The sequence below is a fragment of the Oryctolagus cuniculus genome, chromosome 9 (assembly GCF_051225735.1).
Source record: "Oryctolagus cuniculus isolate XC-2025 breed Fujian yellow rabbit chromosome 9, ASM5122573v1, whole genome shotgun sequence".
Taxonomy (NCBI): domain Eukaryota; kingdom Metazoa; phylum Chordata; class Mammalia; order Lagomorpha; family Leporidae; genus Oryctolagus; species Oryctolagus cuniculus.
This window is the reverse complement of record NC_142875.1, coordinates 73,435,555-73,452,091: the sequence shown is the minus strand read 5'-3', so window position 1 is coordinate 73,452,091 and position 16,537 is coordinate 73,435,555. Positions and strand designations below refer to the sequence as shown.

General features: G+C 40.1%; 1 long non-coding RNA gene across 1 annotated transcript; it reads left to right on the top strand.

The window, feature by feature from the left end:
- The first annotated feature begins 2,433 nt into the window (after window positions 1-2,433).
- Window positions 2,434-15,977, top strand: LOC108178925 (uncharacterized). The gene is made up of 3 exons (XR_007913716.3): window positions 2,434-2,910; window positions 11,518-11,655; window positions 15,634-15,977. It is a non-coding gene; the product is annotated as an uncharacterized LOC108178925 (long non-coding RNA).
- The last annotated feature ends 560 nt before the right edge of the window (window positions 15,978-16,537 follow it).

Genomic DNA, 16,537 nt, shown 5'->3' with positions numbered 1-16,537 from the left:
GAGATGTGATCCACAGAAGGAAAGGAAGATCGATGCCAGAGAAGAGGAAAGAATCCTGCACGAAATGGAGACGCACGCAGTGCAGGCACCGGAAGGGAACGCGAGAATCCTGGAGGTGCTCCCCAGAGGCGGCGCCTCAACAATCGACCCTGGTGTTCTAATGGTGACAGCACATGTGGAGACAAGCTGATCAAGCTCTATTCAAAAGAAAACGCTGATATTTCTTTGATTTCTCTTCCTTAAAGGCACAGATTGATCTCTGTTGGGGAAGGGCTAGGTGCCACTAGTTGAATGTCTCAGTAACTAGACCAAAACACGGGAAAGTGGATTTTCCCTGCTGGTGTTTGAGGGGACCCTCCTGAATTCCTTTTGCAAGGATTTTTACAATTATCCTTCTCATTAGCATCATGGACACAAATGCCCAAGCCAAGAGGCCGCAGAGTTGGTTCTTTTGCTTTCCCATTTTCATCACAGATCTTATCCCCCTAAAAACTGAGATAACAGATCTGCTCTTTTATTCACAGTCCAGGATCCGGACATCCAGACTTTCCCACAACATCATTAAGATGGCATCACTTTCTACAGCTAGGGCTCCTCAGATGAGGGCTTCTGAGATTTAGATGTGTTGCTTTTCTCTTTTCCCTCCCAGTAGGAGCAAGCTGGTGGAAAATGTAAATAATGGAAAAATTTTCTTTCTTTCTTTTAATTTATTAACTAAGATGTTTTAGTAAATATCCTTGTTGTCATCACAGGAGTCACAGCTCTACCGGGAAACTCCTCTGATATTGAAGCAACGGCTGAGAGACAGACTGGACGCCACAGTCTTCCCTAGGAAACTATTGCTCTGGTGACTGTTCCTGTGGCCTGCATCCTCACGCTGTTAACATCTCTCAGGTATCCCTGGAAGAAGGGACAAGATTGAAACTGGGTTTTTGTTGTTTTTTTGTTTGGTTGGTTTTGGTTCGGTTTGGTTTGGTTTCAGGTCAATGAGTACAGGTGGATTTGCAGCCTGACTGATTTGGAACCTCCTTTTCTATTCTCAGAACATCTCTGATTCTCAAGTAGACACCAAATGCTTCCTCAAGTAGTTTGGCATAGATGGGAAACCTTCAAGGGGGAGGTGGGGTGTGAACTGAATATTTAAGATATGGTATAATCAGGTTGGCATTCACTTGAAGAAACTATCCCAGAAGATGGTGAAATAGTTATACAGTCCCTTTTACAACTGGTCAGCTTTGCCATTGTAGCACATTGTAGCATAGGAAATATATAAATGAATGAGCACGACTGTATTCTAATGAAAGATACAAAAGTAGGTAGCCTCGAGATTTGACCTTAAGGTCATAACTTGCTGATCTCTGGTCTAGAAGGGGGAATCCCTAAGTCAATACTTGTAGTAAACACACTGTTTTGAAAGGCAAAAAGTGACAAGAGAACAGAGAGAAAGGGATTCTCAATTTCCAAGTACAGAAATCAGGATAGGGAGTTTAAGCTGATATTTAAGGTGATTAGTAATTATCTGAGTTGCATAGACACTGGGGAGCTGAAAGAGTAGATTATTCCCAGGACATGGACAAGTATGGGCAAGTTCCCAAGCATGAAAGAGAGCAACGGAGGCATTTGGCATGGTTGGAAGAAGAATGAAAACTGGAAACTGGTGAGGTATGAAGCTTCATGTGTGTGCCAAGGACATATTATGGAGAGCACGGTAATGTTAAGAAATTTGAGATGTTCTAACTGAAAGGCAATGGGATGCTTTTATCTTTTTTTTTTTTTTTTTGACAGGCAGAGTGGACAGTGAGAGAGAGTGACAGAGAGAAAGGTCTTCCTTTGTCGTTGGTTCACCCTCCAATGACTGCTGTGGCTGGCGCGCTGCAGCCGGCGCACTGCGCTGATCCAAAGGCAGGAGCCAGGTGCTTCTCCTGGTCTCCCATGGGGTGCAGGGCCCAAGCACCTGGGCCATCCTCCACTGCACTCCCTGGCCACAGCAGAGAGCTGGCCTGGAAGAGGGGCAACCGGGACAGAATCTGGCGCCCCGACTGGGACTAGAACCCGGTGTGCCAGCGCCGCTAGGTGGAGGATTAGCCTAGTGAGCCGCGGCGCCGGCCAGGATGCTTTTATCAAGTTTCAAACACCAGAGTGGCATGATCACACATGTGTGTTTCAAAGCTCCTCCACTGAGATGGAGCCCAGGTTAAAGCTGTCAAACAGGTAGCCTATTAGAAAGCAGACGACCAGTGCACCCGAGAGATGATGCTCTGAGAACTGTGGCAATGGAGATGACTGGGGGAAATGGTTGAATAGCCAGGAGGTAGTGCTGGGGCAAGCAGCATGCTCAAAAACTGTTTCTGTGGTTTGAGGCCAATGGGCAAGCATGGCTCTGTGCCTAATGTGGAGTCTCACCTGCTTTCTAGAAAAGGAAGAAGCTTTGATGGGGAGTGACGAAGCACTTGTGGAAAGCCACAATTGGGGAAGACAGGAGTCAAAGCAGCCTGAGTTGAAGTGGAGCATCTCCTCTTTCCCCTCGCATTCCCAGCATGCAACAATGTGTCCTGGCAGAGGCTTTCTGCATAGATTTATGAGGTGAAGGCTCTTGTTCAGACATAGCTGCTGTGGTTTGGATGCTGAATGTCCCTCAAAGGCCCACTTGATAGAAGTCTTAGTCCTCAGGCCGGCACCACTGAGAACTGGTGTCACCATTAGGTGAGGTCTAAAGAAAACTCAGGTCATTGAGGGTGACAGAGATGTTTATAAAAGCCTCAGTTAGGTTCCATTCAATCTCTGATTACCAGGCTCAAGATACAACTGCTAACTCTAACCCATGCCCCTGCCATTGCCTTCCACTGCCCCCACCAGAGGCCAAACCAACTGAACCACTTGAATTTAGAATTGAACCTCCAAAAATGTGAGGTAAGTGAACCTCTTTATTTTATAATGTTAGCCTGCCTCAGGTATTTCATTACAACAATGAAATGCTGACAAAGGCAATAGTTAAAACCATGCTGGTGCTGATGAACTAATTCTCTATGATTAATACTTTTGAACACTTTAGTATACCTACTCTGAATGTGGCAGGCAGCCATGTTCCCCCTGATTAGTCAAACATATCCACTGTCCTGATCTGGCATCTCAGAATGTCAGCTGGACACAGAACATTCTTTAAACAGACTCAAAGATGAGTTCAGAGACTAAAAGACAGTCACTTATTATTTCAAAATATTTGAAATATGTTTGAAAGCAATAGGTAACGTTAAAAACTGAGCATTTTAATGCTAAGAAAAGCTAGATTCCAAGCCGTTACTTGCAATTCCACTAAGCATTAAGTTGAGTCTATTCCTGGTAATTAAGCGAATCTCACAGGAAGAAAAACAAAAACAAAAATTTAATTTTGCCTAAGACAAAATTTTCATTATTTGATGATTGCTTTATTTGAGAGAAACAACAGGTGCTGTTAGTCACAACATAGATGCATATTTAAAGTAAGATTTCTGGAGAGAATCTCTTACATTGGAGCATTCACTGCAGGGGAAGACAGGAGAGTAAAATGAGTACCTGTGGGTGGTCACTCAGTAGGACAGAATCCCATCTGAAGGCTGAGGTAGGGTGATCTGTGTCAGCCTGTCTTGGCATCCGACACCTGCTTTTGTGTTGCCATCAGCTTTGCACTTTTGGATAAACAGAAAACAGAAGCATCTTTGAGTCCCAGGTGCTCTAGGGATCTCCAGGCCCAGAGCCCTCATCAGTTCATGGCCTGACATCACCATCTACTCAGGCAAAGGGAAGCCAAGAGGTTAGGATGGATACCAACTTGCTTATTTCTTTCTCCTCCAAATCCGTGGCAGGGGTCTTCTGAATCCCTTCACTCCCATTTGTTTGCTCACTGAGCTGCTTATTCCCTAGGTTGGCCAATAAAACTGGTGAAATAAGTAACTGCCTAACAATCAGCTGTTTCCTTGTAAAGTATAATGGAAGTGATATCATTTTGTGCAGCTGGGTGTGAACCATGTGGAGAATGTAGTCTTTGGCAGGGGAGAAGGGGGATGTCAGGAGTTGTTACTTGTCTCTAACCAAAAAGATCACTGTATTATAATATATCACTTACCGGCAGAGATAATTCTTACACATCTTTGTATTTTTCACCGTGACATGAAGATAGAGATTTGATAAAGCTGTTGAGAACTGTGCTTTGATTTGTGGTCTTCCTGCTACCAATGGGCTGTGGCTTTCAAAAGAGATTCACAACTAACCTGCTCCAGTGACTTTCTGTTTCACTTGGGAACTACTCAGGATAAAGAAACTGCTCCAGAAAATTGAAGCTCTTTTGACCCAACCTAAATGCTAATTTCAGGCAGATTCTTTGCAATGACTTGCAGCTGTGACTGTCATTCTGCCATAGGGAAAGTGTCACCAAGACCAAGAATAGTAGCAGTCTGTCATCTCCCTGTTTTTGACGTTCTCATCTAAAATGTTAATTAAGAAGTTGCTATGCACAGAATGAAAATAAAAGTCAGGAAAAGTAGCAAAGGCAAAAAGTGCAATTGTGGTAATATTAAAACACAAAATTTGTTTTCCTGCATTGCACATGAACCCTATTCTGCTCATTTTGGCTGTGAACATTTTGTTTCTAATAGTGATGCCCACTGAATGAGAGGATATAGGCATTACATGGTTTTTCTTTCTGTTTAAAATCTATTACCAAAGTTAGTTACTGAAATATCCAGTTTTGATTCATCTATCATTTGTTGGAACTGTTCTTTTATTTCACACATTTGTTTGAGTTGCCTGTGTCTTGCATTTCCTCCTACAGAGGCCAACTCACAATACTTTCATGAGTCAGTGAATTCACAGGATCCTAATTTTTTCAAAATCTTTTGAAATGAAAAGGCGAGCAGAAGGCTTTAAATTATTAATTACTATTGTACTTACATGATAATAACAACATATTTCTAAGAAAGAAAATCCATACTTATCTAAATGCTTGTATAATGTTTATCTCTTATATTTTAGGTTATTTCTTTCTTTACTAATGAGATTTCCAGAGAATATTTGAAAATTTGTTTATTAAACTAACAATGCTCTCATTTATAAGTCCAGAACTCTCTCTGCTTGCCAAAAAATATGGTCAAAAACAGCAAAGCCTGGATGGAATTGAAATTTGCCCTTTAACCTTTTCTGCAAGGATGATATTTCAACTATCTTAGGAATGTGTCAGATAAAGGAAGTGAGTTCCACAAGACAAATGGAGAGGGAGAGAAAGAGAAAGAAAATTACACTGAACCAGAGAATCAATGAATCAACAGTATTTGTTGGTCAGCTACTGCTCCTACTAGCTTGTTACAGGCTTTTATTCATCCTCTTCACTAATTATGTAAGGATTTTAGCCGAAATGAGGCAAGTCATTTTCTGCCTTCCCTGGTTGTCAGTCAGAAGTTCTTTCAACTAATAAGAAGTTACTATATTTTAACATTTTTAGCAAATTGGTTTAAAAAGTTCCCAAGTTCCCTAAATAGTCAAGTTATGAGTCTTTAAGGTCAGGCACATTGTTTCTGGCACTAAAATAATGAAACAATAGAAACTGTCCCAGACATTAGCTTCCACAGCATTTTCTCCATAGGCAGAGTCATCAAAAGCAGACAGTTTTTAATTCATTGTTGCAATTAATATTACCTTTACACTGAAGAGAAAATTTATATTGATGACTATCTTTCTATATAAGCACAATCAACATTTTTTTCATGATAACTTGCTTTTTCTTTGATAGTATTATATTAAATGCCATCTCTATTTTTTCAAGATTTTATTTATTTGAGAGGTAACGTTATAAACAAAGAGAGGGAGAGACAGAGAGAATGGTCTTCCATCTACTGGTTCACTCCCTAGATGGCCTCAATGGCTGAAGCTGAGCTGATCTGAAGCCAGGAGCTTCTTTTGGGTCTCCAACATAGGTGCAGTGGCCAAAGCACTTGGGCCATCTTCTAATGCTTTCACAGGCCATAACAGAAATGGATCAGAAGAGGAGCAGCCAGGACATGAACCAGTATCCATATGGGATGCCGGTGCTTCAGGCTGGGCTTTAACCTGCTGAGCCACAGTATTGGCCCTGCCATCACATTTAAATTTGTAGAAACTTTTTCCAACTACTGGTTGGAAGAACCAGCTACTGGTTGAAGAACATGATTTAGTTAGAACTGAATAATTCACTTAATCAGAGAACACATTCATATTAACTGTAGCACATCACATTCGTGGAACTCAGGCAGGTAACTCACTCCTCACTTGGCGTTGCTCAACAGATAAAGAGATGTACTGATTGAGTGATGAAGCTAGTGCTAATCATTTTATCACATGTTGGTATATTTTATTTCATTGATTTTCATGTTTGAAAATAAATTTTAAAAACAGAATTATTAACTTTTATTTAATAAATATAAATTTTCAAAGTACAACTTTTGGATTATAGCGGCTTTTTCCCCCGATAGTCACCCTCCCACCCACAACCATCCCATCTCCCACTCCCTCTCCCTTCTCATTCTTCATCAAGATTCATTTTCAACTATCTTTATATACAGAAGATCAACTTAGTATACACTAAGATTTCAACAGTTTACATCCACACAGAAACACAAAGTATAAAGTACTGTTTGAGTACTAGTTATATCATTAATTCACATAGTACAACACATTAAGGACAGAGATCCTACATGGGGAGTAAGTACACAGTGATTCCTGTTGTTCATTTAACAATTGACACTCTTATTTATGATGTCAGTAATCACCCAAGGCTCTTGTCATGAGATGCCAAGGCTATGGAAGCCTCTTGAGTTCACCACCTCCAACTTATTTAGACAAGGCCATAGTCAAAGTGGAAGTTCTCTCCTCCCTTCAGACAAAGGTACCTCCTTCTTTGATGGCCTGTTCTTTCTGCTGGGATCTCACTCACAGAGATCTTTCATTTAGGTAATTTTTTTTTTCCACAGTGTTTTGGCTTTCCATGCCAAAATACTCTCATGCGCTTTTTAGCCAGATCCGACTGCCTTAAGGGTTGATTCTGAGACCAGAGTGCTGTTTAGGACATCTGCCATGCTTTTTTTTTTTTCAGGGACCTGAATTTTTTTTTTTTTACTTTTATTTAGTAACTATAAATTTCCAAAGTACAGTTTATGGATTACAATGGCTCCCCCCCCCGCCCATAATTTCCCTCCCATTCTCACCCCTCCCATCTCCCACTCCCTCTCCCATTCCATTCACATCAAGATTCATTTTCAATTCTCTTTATATACAGAAGATCAATTTAGTATATATTAAGTAAAGATTTCATCAGTTTACACCCACACAGAAACACAAAGTGTAAAATACTGTTTCAGTATTAGTTATAGCATTACTTCACATTGGACAACACATTAAGGACAGATCCCATGTGAGGAGTAAGTACACAGTGACTCCTGTTGTTGACTTAACAATTTGACACTCTTGTTTATGGCGTCAGTAATCTCCCTAGGCTCTAGTCATGAGTTGCCAAGGCTATGGAAGCCTTTTGAGTTTGCCGACTTCGATCTTATTCAGACAGGGTCATTGTCAAATTGGAAGTTCTCTCCTACCTTCAGAGAAAGGTGCCTCCTTCTTTGATGGCCCGTTCTTTCCACTGGGATCTCACTCGCAGAGATCTTTCATTTAGGTCCTCTTTTTTTTTTTTTTTTCCCCCTGAGTGTCTTGGCTTTCCATGCCTAAACTACTCTCATGGGCTTTTCAGCCAGATCCGACTGCCTTAAGGGCTGATTCTGAGGCCAGAGTGCTATTTAGGACATCTGCCATTCTGCTGTAAATCCTGCTTCCCATGTTGGATCGTTCTCTCCTTTTTAATTCTATCAGTTAGTATTAGCAGACACTAGTCTTGTTTATGTGATCCTATCATTATGATCACTTGTGAACTGAAACTGATCACTTGGACTAGTGAGATGGCATTGGTACATGCCACCTTGATGGGATTGAATTGGAATCCCCTGGAACGTTTCTAACTCTACCATTAGGGGTAAGTCTGATTGCACATGTCCCAAATTGTACATCTCCTCCCTCTCTTATTCCCACTCTTATATTTAACAGGGATCACTTTTCAGTTAAATTTAAACACCTAAGAATAACTGTATGTGAATTAATGAGTTCAACCAATGGTATTAAGTAGAACAAAATAATACTAAAAGGAATAAAGTAGTAAGTTGTTCCTCGACAGTCAGGACAAGGGCTGATCAAGTCATTGTTTTTCATAGTGTCCATTTCACTTCAACAGGTTTCCTTTTAAGTGCACAGTTAGTTGTCGCTGATCAAGGAGAACGTATGTTTGTCCCTTTAAGATTGGCTTATTTCACTCAGCATGATGTTTTCCAGATTCTTCCATTGTGTTGCAAATGACCGGATTTCATTGTTTTTGACTGCTGTATAGTATTCTATAGAGTACATATCCCATAACTTCTTTATCCAGTCTTCTTAAAAATAGAAGTTTTTAATATTTTCCTGTACTCTAGCCTAATCAGCTCATGTCAAGAGCCTTGGATGATCACTGACATCATATATAGGAGTGTTAATTGTTAAATAAACAACAAGAGTCACTGTGCACTAACTTCCCATGCACGACCTCTGTCTGCAAAGAGTTCACGAGACTCAATAGTAATAGTTGTTCTCAAGAATCACTTCCTTTTAGTGTGTTAAGTGGAGGATATTCTTATGTTTCATAAGTTATAGTTACATCTCAGAGCTCACAAAAGATGTAACTTGGGTTTTCCTTTAAAGATAATTAAATTCCTAAAAGGAAAGTAGAAGAAGGAAGGAAGGGGAAAAAAAAGGTGAAATTATCTTCAAGATGTAATAACTTTGAATAGCTCTTGTCTGGACTGTTGAGGAACAGTTATTTTGTGTTGTTGTTGTTGCATTTTCTTTCTCATGCAAAGCATTGAATTCTTTACCTACAATAGAGTTAATCCTCTGTATATGAAGTTACATGAAAATAGATCTTAGTGAAAAACAGGGAATAGGAGAGGGAAGAGGAAGAAAGTTGGGAGAATGGGTGGGAGGGTGGGTACAGTGGAAAGAATTACTATGTTCCTAATGTTGTATTTATGAAATGCATGAAAATACATAAAAATAAATTAAAAATAAATACATAAATAAAATAAATAAATGAAGTAATGATAGACAAGAATACTCCAAAATCAATGACACACAGAGAACTACAGACTCAGAAAGCTCAGAAAAGGGGCTGCCATTCTGGTGCAGTTAGTTCAGCTACCACCAGTGTTGTAGACATCCCATACGGGTGTTGTTTGGTGTCCTGGCTGCTCCACGTTGGATACAGCTCTCTGCTAACATGCCTGAGAAAGAAGCAGAAGATGATCCAAGTGCTTAGGCCCTTAACCCAGTTAAGAGACCTAAATGAAGTTCCTGGTTTTGGCCTGGTCCGATTCTGGCCATTGTGACCATTTGAGGAGTGAATCAGCAGATGGAAGATCTCTTTCTCTCTCTGTCTCTCCCTCTCTCTGTAACACTTTTTTTCAAATAATAAATAAATGAATATTTTTTAAAAGTTCAGAAGATATCCAACAGGATAAATATGCAAAAATCTACACCTAGGCATATCACAGTCAAACAGCAAGAGAGAGAGAGAGAGAGAGAGAGAGAGAGAGAGAAAATCTTAAAAGATAGAGGGTAAAAAGTACCAGTACTGAAACATCACATGGAGTCCCATAAATGCATGTATAAAGATGTAAAAAATTTTAATAGAAGCACCTAACCTTAGGAGTAGCGGAAAAATAATTACAGTAGACTTTTCATCAGAAACCAATCAGAGAAGAAGAAAGTAGAATGAAATAAAGTGTTGAAAGAGAAATCCACCAATATAGAACTATATACAGTGAAATTATTCTTCAAAAGTAAAGGAAGAACAAAGACTTTCTTAGAGGAAATTCACCATCAGCAGACCTTCTTTGCAAGATGTGTTCAAAGATGTTTTGAGGGTAAGGAAAAATGCTGTGGGTCAGGAACCTGGATGCACATGAAGACAGGGAGGGGGAAGGATATTTGGTGCAGAGGCTAAGATGCTGCTTGAGTTACCTGCATCCCACATTGGAATGTCCAGTTCAAGTCCCAGCTCTTCTGTTTCAGATCCAGCTTCCTGTTAATGCTTACGTAGGAGGCAGCAGTAATGACTCAAGTACTTGGGTTCCAGCCACTCATGTGGGAGATCTAAATTGAGTTCTGGGTTTCTGACTTTGACCCAGCCTAGTTCTGGCTGTTGTGGCCATTTGAGGAGTGGACTTGTAGCTGGGAGATCCCTGTCTGTGTCTGTCTCTCTTTCAAATATACTGAAAATAAAAATCTTTAAAAAGAGGTGTGACAGGGAAGCAATAACTGCAGATAACATTTTTTTAAAAAGATGTTATTTTTAGAGCACTTTAGGCTTCATTATATGGTTTTTGGTATGCCTGCACATGCCCCACCTTAACAATCACTACCCTAAGTGAATGGTATAGTGGTAGTGAAATAATAACAGTGACTTATAGCTATATAATTTGAATCTCCCTAGTTCTCCCAAGAAAAGACCATGAACAGTGACATCTTGAATGTTTTTGTCTTTTTGGACTTACCTAAATATTTTAAGACATCATGTTTTCACTAAAGACCATTCAGTAACTGCTGGATCTTGTTTGAGAATCATATGTATTTATAAATTGTCTATTCAATTGTGGTCTATGTCCTCCTTATTAATGGCTGCTATCCAGTCAGTAACTCAGGGAATATTTTACTGCTGTTCCCAGGGCTACAGTCTTTGGTGAAGATATTGATCCTTTTCCCAGAACCCTACCCAAGATGCCAAGCTTGGAGTAGGTTTCAGAGGAAAAATGAGTAGTTCAAGATAATAATTTAGTTGAAATGATGACATGATCCAAATGGAAGATCTCCAGTTGACACTTATGTCTCTATAATATTTTTTTACTTTATAATTTTTAATTTCACAATCATTTTCAACCAAATGTTCCTGCCCTGAACTATTTGTAATATTGAGGAGTTGGAAACAACCTTTAAATTGCTGCCACATTTCCACTCTGAAAAATTCCAAAGAGTACAATTGTTTCATTGGCAGAAAATGTATTGGAAGGAAAAATACAGAAAAAAATATATCTACCCACCAATAAATTATTTCAAAAGCAATTCTAATAAATATTTGCATAAATACTTATAAAACTGGCTAGTGATGAACCCCAATTACTCACACAGGAAAAAATAGTATTTGAGGAAGTCATTTTTAAGATAATCATCTACGAAACCAAATATTCATCCAAAGCCAAGTGGTTGGTTTTCATCACTGCATTTTGTTTCACATTAGGTTGCTCGTGATCTAATTGTTTATTTAGCCAAGTCACTTGGGAAAGGCGACCTTCTCCCCAGTTCTAAGTCACTTTCTGTGGGTCAGGTTCTGGAAGTGACTCCTTGGGTCCCAGTTATTAACCAAGAGCCCCATACAAACAGGTACTCCCTTCAGTCTGTAGCCTCACCCACCAGGAAGTGTCAGCCAATCACTGTAGCCCTCTGGATGCTGTCACCTCTTCCTTCAGGAAACTCTTCCAAGCCAGCCTTCCTCACTCCCACCCAACAACAAACTTCCAGGTAAGCATAATACAAAAATACTTTAAAAGTTTGTAAAAAGTGGACTTAAAAGATAAGTTTATTTTGGTGCAAAATTATTGCAAAATTATTGAGAAAAAGTTCACAGGAAATGTATATTATGAAGAAACCTGTGCATAGATTTAAAAATATAATTATAGCAAAATAAACTTATCCTTTGATTCTATCTGCCACAGATGTTTTAAAGTACCTTCACATGCACACAGCTGCTACACAGAGATATTTAATGGGCCAGCCTTGTGGTGTAGGGGGTAAAGCCACCACCTACAGTGCCAGCATCCCATACAGGTGCTGGTTCGTGTCTTGGCTGCTTCACTTTTGATTGAGCTCCCTGCCAATGGCCTAGGCAAAGAAGTGGAATATGATCCAAGTGCTTGGACCCCTGCCATCCATGTGGGAGACCCAAGAAGAAACTCTTGGCTCCTGGCTTCAGCTTGGCCCAGTGCTGGCCATTGCAGTCAGTGCGGGGGGGGGGGGGGGTTGGGGGACAGCAGATGAAGATCTCTCTCTGTCTTTTGCTCTTTCTCTGTAACTCTGACTTTCAAATAAATAAATAAACCCTTAAAAAAGAGATATTTTATTGAGATGAATTTACTGGTATCAACTGAAATTTATTGTGAGTTCAATCATGAAAACAATGAGACTAGCTTCTTGTACTTAAGAACTAGAAATTTTTTTTATTTTCATTTCTCTTTATATACAGAAGATCAGTTTAGCATAAATTAAGTAAAGATTTCAACAGTTTGCTCCCACACAGAAACATAAAGTGAAAAATACTGTTTGAGTACTCGTTATAGCATTAAATCTCAATGTACAGCACACTAAGGACAAAGATCCTACATGAGGAGTAAGTGCACAGTGACTCCTGTTGTTGACTTAATAAATTGACACTCTTGTTTATGGCATCAGTAATCAGCCTAGGCTCTTGTCATGAGCTGCCAAGGCTATGGAAGTCCCCTGAGTTCACTGACTCTGATCATTTTTAGACAAGGCCATGGTCAAAGTGGAAGTTCTCTCCTCCCTTCAGAGAAAGGTACCTCCTTCTTTGGTGACCCGCTCTTTACACTGGGATCTCACTCGCGGAGATCTTTCATTTAGGTTTTTTTTTTCCCCCAGAGTGTCTTGGCTTTCCATGCCTGAAAAACTCTCATGGGCTTTTCAGCCAGATCCGCATGCCTGAAGGGCTGATTCTGAGGCCAGAGTGCTGTTTAGGACATCTGCCATTCTATGGGTCTGCTGTGTATCTCACTTCCCATGTTGGATCATTCTCTCCCTTTTTTATTCTATCAGCTAGTATTTGAAGACACTATTCTTGTTTATGTGATCCTTTTGGTTCTTAGTCCTATCATTATGAAAAATTGTGAACAGAAATTGATCACTGGGACTAATGAGATGGCATTGGTACATGCCACCTTGATGGGATTGAATTGGAATCCCCTGGTATGTTTCTAACTCTACCGTTTGAGGTAAGTCAGCTTGAACATGTCCCGAATTGCACATCTCTTCCCTCTCTAATTCCCACTCTTATATTTAACAGCGATCACTTTTCAGTTAAGTTTAAAAAATTTTGGGTTAGTGATAACTATAATTCACTTAGCCTCAGCACCAAATTCTCTCAGTTTTGTTTTGGTTTTACAGCACTTGGAATGTACTGGTCCAGCAGGTGGGTAGGTAGGTTTCCAAGACTTCTGTCTTCCAAGATTTCTGTCTTCATCTGTTTTGTGCTGTTATCATGGAACATGAAATTTATTGGCTCGGAGTCTTGCAAATTTTAGGGGCTGGCATCTGGTGAGGGCGTCCCTGCTGCATCTTTCCTGTGGTGAGAGATAGAAGGGCAAGAGAGAGAAAAACAGGGACTAAATTTGGCATTTTATAACAGCCACAATTCCCCCCACAAGGGAGGAGATCTCAGAGAATAATCACCCAAGGTCCCACCTCTTCACTGTTAGAACGGCAGTTAAACCTCAGCCTGGGTTTCAGAGAGGACAAACATTGAAATGACATCAGTTCCCAATGATCCTTGCTTCCTAACATTCATGTTTGTGTGATTTCCTCCTTTGTATATAAGTTGGACCTGGTGACTTCTAATGAATAAAGTATAAATAAGGCAGGGAGGTGTCACCTCCAGTATCAGGTCACAAAAAAGACTGTGACTCCCATCTTCCTAGAACTCACTTTCTCTAGCCCTCCTTGCCACCTTGTTATGAGGAAGCCTGCTGCCATAGAGTCAGCTGACTTTACAAAGAGACCTGCCTAGCAAAGAACAGAGTTAGGCCTACAGTCAGTAGTGCTGGAAGAACTAAATCCAGCCAGTGATGGGATGAGTGAGCTTGGAGGCAGATCCTTCACTAGGAGAGCCCTTGGATACCACAGCCCTGGCCAATCCCTTGATATCAACATGTGAGAGTTCCCAAACCATGTTAAGCCTCACCCATGCTTCTGACCTACAGAAATTGTGAGGTAATAAACGTTATTTTAAGTCACTGAATTGTACACTAATTTTTTTTGTTTGTTTGTTTTTTAATTAATTAATTTATTTAATGAATATAAGTTTCCAAAGTATGAATAATGGATTACAATGGCTTCCCCCCATACTGTCCCTCCCACCCACAACCCTCCCCTTTCCCACTCCCTCTCCCCTTCCATTCACATCAAGATTCATTTTCGATTATCTTAATATACAGAAGATCAGCTTAGTATACATTAAGTAAGGATTTCAACAGTTTGCTCCCACACAGAAACATAAAGTGAAAAATAATAGATGATCTTTTTTAATGATGATGAAATCAGATCAGACCTATTGTCATGTTTAATCCCAGTGAGAGTCAAGTTGGGAGTTGATAGTTTCTTTTCTTTTTTTTTTTTTTTTTACAGAGGATCAGTTTAGTGTGCATTAAGTAAAGATTTCAACAGTTTGCACCCCCATAGAAACACAAAGTGAAATATACTGTTTGAGTACTCGTTATAGCATTAAATTTCAATGCACAGCACATTAAGGACAGAGATCCTACATGAGGAGTAAGTGCACAGTGACTCCTGTTGTTGACTTTACCAATTGACACTCCTGTCTATGGCATCAGTAATCTCCCTATGCTCCAGTCATGAGTTTCCAAGGCTATGGAAGCCCTCTGAGTTCTCCGATTCTTATCTTGTTTAGACAAGGTCATAGTCAAAGTGGAGGTTCTCTCCTCCCTTCAGAGAAAGGTACCTCCTTCTTTGAAGACCTGTTCTTTCCACTGAGATTCACTCACAGAGATCTTTTGCCAGAGTGTCTTGGCTTTCCATGCCTGAAATACTCTCATGGGCTTTTCAGCCAGTTCCGAATGCCTTTAGGGCTGATTCTGAGGCCAGAGTGCTATTTAGGACATCTGCCATTCTATGAGTCTGCTGAGTATCTCACTTCCCATGTTGGATCACTCTCCCCTTTATTTATTCTATCGGTTAGTGTTAGCAGGTACTAGACTTGCTTATGTGTACACTAATTTGTAATACTACAATTGATAACTAATGCACCAGGCATGTAACTGTGGCGTGTAACAGATTCTGATAACCTCCCCTTGAGATCTCTGAATTCTTTTGAATTGGATAAAAATGCAGCAAAGGATACATTAGTGTATTTTCCCCAGAAAATCAATAAACCCAACAGCAGAAAATGATGAGTATAGTGTATCTGGAGTGATAGCCTATGTAATAACAATACTTTTGAGTGGGCTTTTGGGCTTGTTTCAGTATAAATAAATCCACTTTCAAAAAGTGGATTATATGCAAAATGTTTGCCCAAATGTTGGAAGATGACATCTATAATGGAAAGAGCCTAGGTCTTAAAAATCCTAGGCTGAGTTTCAGAGCCTTCATTTCTTCATAATAAACTAGAATCATTATACTCACCTCATGGATTCTAAGTGACATAGACAGTTCAGTGCCTTGTCAATTAATGTTCTTTCACTTTCCTTGTTGCAGGTTATAAATTTGAGGTCCAATGGGGCCGGTGCTGTGGCGCAGTGGATTAAAGCCCTGGCCTGAAATATTGGCATCCCATATGGGCACCAGTTCTAGTCCCGGCTGCTCCTTTTCTGATCCAGCTCTCTGCTGTGGCCTGGGAAAGCAGTAGAAGATGGCCCAAGTCCTTGGGCCCCTACACCCATGTAGGAGACCCAGAAGAAGCTCCTGGCTCCTGGCTTTGGATGGGTGCAGATCTGGCCATAAGCCAGCAGATGGAAAACCTTCTCTCTGTCTCTACTTCTCTCTGTGACTGTCTTTCAAATAAATAAAATAAATATTTAAAAAAATTTGAGGTCCAGAAATGTTGAAGGATTTGATGTACTCAAATAGGAGGGGCTCTTGTACCTACCTCTAATCTGACACACCCCCAAATTGCCAAAGCATTGAGTATGAGACTGAAATTTGAATTCAAATCCCTGCTTCTTCCACATCACATCATGACCCCCAGTCAGAAACTCTGTGTGTCTAACACAAAAAAAACTATTCTTGAGACTTCTGCTAAAGCCAGAAACTCTAGTAGAGTTTGTAGCACACTAAGAACAAAAGCTGACAAAGACAGATGGAAGAAGAGTGGCACTTCCTTTAGCTAAATCCACATTTAAAATGCCATCTTTCCAAACACAGTCTTTCCTCCACCCTCTGTCTTCAATTTTGACATTGATAGAGAGCAGAAAGTTTAGTTAGATGAAGCTACTAATTTGAAGGAACAATGGATAATGAATGGCACTTTCGTGTGGTGATTCTAACAGCCATTGTCTTCTACCATTTTTCTCCCTGAAACATTTCATCTTGTCTTACTGTCCCTTTTTGTATTGTTAAGGACTACAGATGTGTATTAGAGAGAGTGAAAAGAAGAGAGTTG